The sequence below is a fragment of the Trichechus manatus genome, unplaced genomic scaffold (genome assembly GCF_000243295.1).
Source record: "Trichechus manatus latirostris isolate Lorelei unplaced genomic scaffold, TriManLat1.0 scaffold00047, whole genome shotgun sequence".
Taxonomy (NCBI): Eukaryota; Metazoa; Chordata; class Mammalia; order Sirenia; family Trichechidae; genus Trichechus; species Trichechus manatus.
The window spans coordinates 6090608-6096295 of record NW_004443983.1 but is presented as its reverse complement, the minus strand read 5'-3'; positions in this window follow the sequence as shown (position 1 = coordinate 6096295).

The following is a 5688-nucleotide window of genomic DNA, read 5'->3' as shown; positions in this document are numbered from 1 at the left end:
ATGTGACTCCAGTCCAAACCTTCTTTTGATCCCTCAGAGCCCTGTAGAGACTAAATTGAAATGAACAACATGGTATCACTGAATTTGGGTTTAATGAAGTGACTTATAGCACGGAGACTCGCAGTACTGCTAGGTGTGGCCTCTTAGAGGACCCAGGCTCTGGGATGCTCTGGGGTCCCTTAAAGGACCACCTCCAACTTTGGAATTTTGCTCCTAGCCTGCTTCCATAAGGCAGAGAACAGCCCCTCCCCATCTACAAAATTGTTCCTACTATCACCACATCTTGGAGTCCTGGTGGTACAGTTAAGAGCTCGGCTGTTAACCAAAAGGTCAGCAGTTCAAATCCACCAGCCACTCCTTGGAAACCCTATGGGGCAGTTCTACTCTGTCCTATATAGGGTTGCTATTAAGTCAGAATCCGCTTGGCAATGGGTTTATCACCACATCTTACACCCTTGGGCTGGGGAGGAGGAGGAGGAGCCAGAATTTGCCTCTTCCCAGAATAAAGGAGAGGAAACAGGCACTCCCTTCAGGGAACACCTGCCCAACACCCATTCAGACATGGTCTGGCCCTTTGGCTCCAGCAGGACACGCACAACAGAAATACCTTCAACATCAATACCTTCCCAAAGTTTGGCTTATTTACACCTGAACAACACTGAGCAGGGAATGCCCGTGGGATTTCTCCAAATCAAGTCTAGATCCTTTTCACAGTCTGTTCTGCAGAGCGAGGTGATCGTGGGGGCTGTCTTGTCTCTCCTGTCAGTCTCTGCAACTAGTCTCCTGTGGGCCCAGTTTGAACGCACAACACACTCTCCATACAGAGAAAAGATCCATTTATTCCAAAGTAACAACAAAGCCTGCAGAGGCATAAATCCAATTCATATGACCACCCAGAGCATTTAGCTTATTTTTCTTGACATCTGTATAGAGGTAAATGATAGCCTTACAGATTTCCCAAAATGAAAGGTAGGGTGGGGAGAAGGGGGATCCTTGATTCTTTGATTTATATTTATGTAATTAAAGAGCCATCTGAAGTTATTTTTCTAAGAACAAAGAGATAGTCTTTCCCAAAAGTAAATTCAGAAATTTCTTGCATCTTTTAAATCATGTTTTTCCCTGATTTTTTATTGCCATCAAAGTTTCCAAAAATACCAGGGCATGCCATAATACTTAACTCATCCTTAACAAAGACTTGAAGACTTCTGTGTTTAACGTATGTTTACAGGAGATTCTTTATTGTATTTGTTGTTGATGATGATGATGTACATTTTGAACCTCTGATAAGTGCCTGTTCTCTGCCAGGAACCAAGAATGACTATTTTATAATGATATATGATATATAATGATAATAATTCAGGATGCATGTTCTCAAGAGGCAGCTTTCATCTCCAGCCTGCGGGGGCTCATCGGATCCCTGAATAGCATAGTCCTCTATTCTTACACTATCTGTTTTTTTTTTTTGCTGAGGATTTGGACCTTTTTTGAGTTAAAAACCCAGGTGTTCTCAGCAGATTCCTGTCCTTGGGCCCAGTGAAGTGCAAGTCTCTGAATTTGAACCCAGCGTGGAAGAAAACTCCTTTTGACTCAACATTGAGTTCATAGCCGCTAGGATCTGATCCAACATTGGAAGCTGTATTTATTTTATTTCTGTGAATCAAATTAATTCAGCTCTTGGCCAACATCCTGCCAAGCTAGTGGGAAATTCAATTTTAGTTTTTATTGGAGGGAGTTCCTTCCCCCTCTGAGGATTACACAAGAATTCAGGAAATGTATGTGGTACTGAGAAAGTAAATACCTCTACGCTTCATTTCATCTTGGTAGTCACTGATGTGCTCGTTGCTTAAAATCTGTATAAAACTAAAGCAAACCCTTTGCTATTGAGTTGATTCCAACTCATAGCCACGCTATAGGATAGAGTAGAACTGCCCCATTGGGTTTCCAAGACTGTAAATCTTTACAGAAGCAGACTGCCACGTCTTTCTCCCACAGAGTGACTGGTGGGTTTGAACGACCGACATTTTGGTTAGCTGCTGAGCGCTTTTACCACCGTGCCACCAGGACTCCTTTTAAAATCTGTATAGTCCCTTGAAAAACCCTGCTTTGTATCAAGATTAGAAACACCGATGTCCAGAGACCAGTCTTCCTAGCTGCACCAGCTCACTCTTGGTGAAATGCTTCCAGGGAACAGAGCACAGGTCCCTACTATAAGAAACCACAAAACAACCCTATTCCAGTGTGTATAATGCCCTTTTCCATTCACGCTCCCACCCTCAAAGTCATCAAGGAGCCTCTCTCTCACACCACCCAACCCCTGAATGCCATAATCTCTTCAATAAGTATAGGCTTTTGAAAAGCAAAGGCCAGAAGGAGAAGTTGCCCTGTAGCCACTTCTTTGGCCTCTGAGGCAATGGGACACAAAACTTGGCTACTCTTTTGGAATAAGGGAGGGGAAATACAAACAGAAAAAAAAAAAATTTCCGTGGCTTGAAATCTTTTTGATTTCTCTAAAGTTTCAAAAACAAAACACAAATTAATATTCTAAAAAAAATTTTTTTAGGGGCTATCAGTGCCTCAGGAGACTGTTATCTGGTAGCAGACTTTAACATAAACAAATTTCCTATAACAAAGAGCAGAATGTGGCAAGTGATACAAGAAGGTGAAAATAAAATTCTATGGAAGCCTAAAAGTGAAAAGATTCCCTCCCACTGGGTAAACTTCTGAAAGAATTGATATTTGAGCTGGGCCTTGGAGAGGAGTTGCTGTTTCCCCAGAAGGCAGGGTACTGGGGCAAAGTGCATGCTAGGCAGAAGGTGGCAGGAGGACAAAGGCAGTAAAGTATTATTTGACCAGAGCACTGGGAGAACAAGAGGATACTGTGTGGTGTGCATCAGGGTTGTATCCTTTCACCATACCTATTCAGTCTGTATGCTGAGCAAATAATATGAGAAGCTGGACTATATGAAGAAGAACATGGCATCAGAATTGGAGGAAGACACTAACAACTTGCCATATGCAGATGACACAGCCTTGCTTGCTGAAAGTGAAGAGGACTTGAAGCAATTACTGATGAAGATCAAAGACCACAGCCTTCAGTACGGATTACACCTCAACATAAGGAAACAAAAATCCTCACAACTGGACCAATAAGCAACATCATGATAAATGGGGAAAAGATTGAAGTTGTAAAGGATTTCATTTTATTTGGATCCATAATCAACGCCCATGGAAGCAGCAGTCTGCTGCAGAAGACCTCTTTATAGTGTTGAAAAGCAAAGATGTCACCCTAAGACTAAAGCCATGGTGTTTTCAGTTGCCTCATATGCATGTGAAAGCTAGACCGTGAATAAGGAAGATCAAAAGAGAATTGACGCCTTTGAATTGTGATGTTGGCGAAGAATATTGACTATACCATGGACTGTCAAAAGAAAGAAAAAATCTACCTTGGAAGAAGTACAACCAGAATGCTCCTTAGAGGCAAGGATGGCGAGACTTCGTCTCACATACTTTGGACATGTTATTAGGCAGGACCGGTCCCTGGAGAAGGACATCGTGCTTGGTAAAGTAGAGGGTCAGCAAAAAAGAGGAAGACCTTCAATAAGATGGATTGACACAGTGCCTGCAACAATGTGCTCAAGCATAACAAGGATTGTGAGGATGGCGCAGGACCGGGCAGTGTTTCATTTTGTTGTACATAGGATTGCTGTGAGTCGGAACTGACTAAACAGCACTTAACAACAACAACAGGGAGACCTAAGATTTGATTGGAAAACCTGGCTTAGTGGGGGAGGGGAGCGATGGTGGGGTGGATGGGGAAGATGTGAGGTGTGGTCACAGCATGATCTGGAATATAGTTCTAACAGACCTAGAAAAGAACTTGTTAACTGCTCTTGTGTTGGCTCTTCAGTTGGCCCTGTCTCATGGTGAACCCCTGTACAGTGGAAAGAAATGCTGCCATATCCTGTGCCATCCCTATGATTGGTCACAGATCAGACTGTTGTGATCCACAGGGTTTTCACTGGCTGATTTTCAGATATAGATCACCAGGCCTTTCTTACTAGTCTGTCTTAGTCTGGATTGTTGTTGTTGTTAGGTGCCATCGAGTCAGTTCCTACTAATACTGACCCTAGGTACAACCGAATAAAACACTGCTTGGTCCTGTGCCATCCTCACAATCCTTGAGCCCATTGTTGCAGCCACTGTGTCAATCCATCTCATTGAAGGTCTTCCTCTTTTTCACTGACCTTCTACTTTACCAAGCATGATGTCCTCCTCCAGGGACTGGTTGTTCCTGATAACATGTCCAAAGTATGTGAGACCAAGTCTTGCCATCCTCACTTCTAATGAGCATTCTGGCTGTACTTCTTCCAAGACAGATTTGCTCGTTCTTCTGGCAGCCCATGATATATTCAGTATTCTTCGCCAACACCATAATTCAAAGGCATCAACTCTTCTTCAGTCTTCCTTATTCATTGTCCATCTTTCACATGCATATGAAGCGATTGAAAACACTATGGCTTGGGTCAGGCACACCTTAGTCCTCAAGGTGACATCTTTGATTTTTAACACTTTAAAGGGATCTTTTGCAGCAGATTTGCCCAATGCAATGTGTCTTTTGATTTCTTGACTGCTGCTTCCATGGGCGTTGATTGTGGATCCAAGTAAAATGAAATCCTTTACAACTTCAATCTTTTTTCCATTTATCATGATGTTGCTTATTGGTCCAGTTGTGAGGATTTTTGTTTCCTTATGTTGACGTACTGAAGGCTGTGGTCTTTGATCTTCATCAGTAATTGCTTCAAGTCCTCTTCACTTTCACCAAGCAAGGTTGTGTCATCTGCATATGTTAATGAATCTTCCTCCAATCCTGATGCCCCATTCTTCTTCATATAGTCCAGCTTCTTGTATTATTTGCTCAGCATACAGATTGAATAAGTATGGTGAAAAGATACAACCCTGACCTACACCTTTCCTGACTTTAAACCACTCAATATCCGCTTGTTCTGTTCAAACGACTGCCTCTTGGTCTAAGTACAGGTTTCTCATGAGCACAATTATTGTTCTGGAATTCTCATTCTTCACAATGTTATCCATAATTTGTTATGATCTACACAGTCAAATGCCTTTGCATAGTTGATAAAACACAGGTAAACATCTTTCTGGTATTCTCTGCTTTCAGCCAGGGTCCATCTGACATCAGCAAGGATATTCCTTGTTTCACGTACTCTTCGTAATCTGGCTTGATTTTCAAGCCAGATTAGTCAGGAAGCTCCGCTGAAATCTGTTCAGTTTAGCATCATAGCAACATGCAAGCTACCACTGACAGATGAGTGGCAGTTGCTCATGAGGTGCATTGACCAGGATTCAAACCTGGCCTCATGCATGGAAGATGAGAACTCTACCACTGAACCACCAATATGCCTCTGTAAGAGAACTATAGGAAAGGGATTTGAGTAACTCACAATGACAATACAAAGACTCCAGCTCCTCAGCCTTATCGTATATAGACTGGGGAGGGTTGATGGGGTGGGGGCTACTGCCAGGAGAGCAAACGGAAGAGAAGTCCCTGACTCCAACCTCTTAGTGACTTTTATTGTTCTCTTTTGAATATGAGGGTATTTGACACCTTCTAATTTCAGCCTTAGGCCTTAGCTGGATTCCAGGACATCGGAAAAAATCCCACTTGAC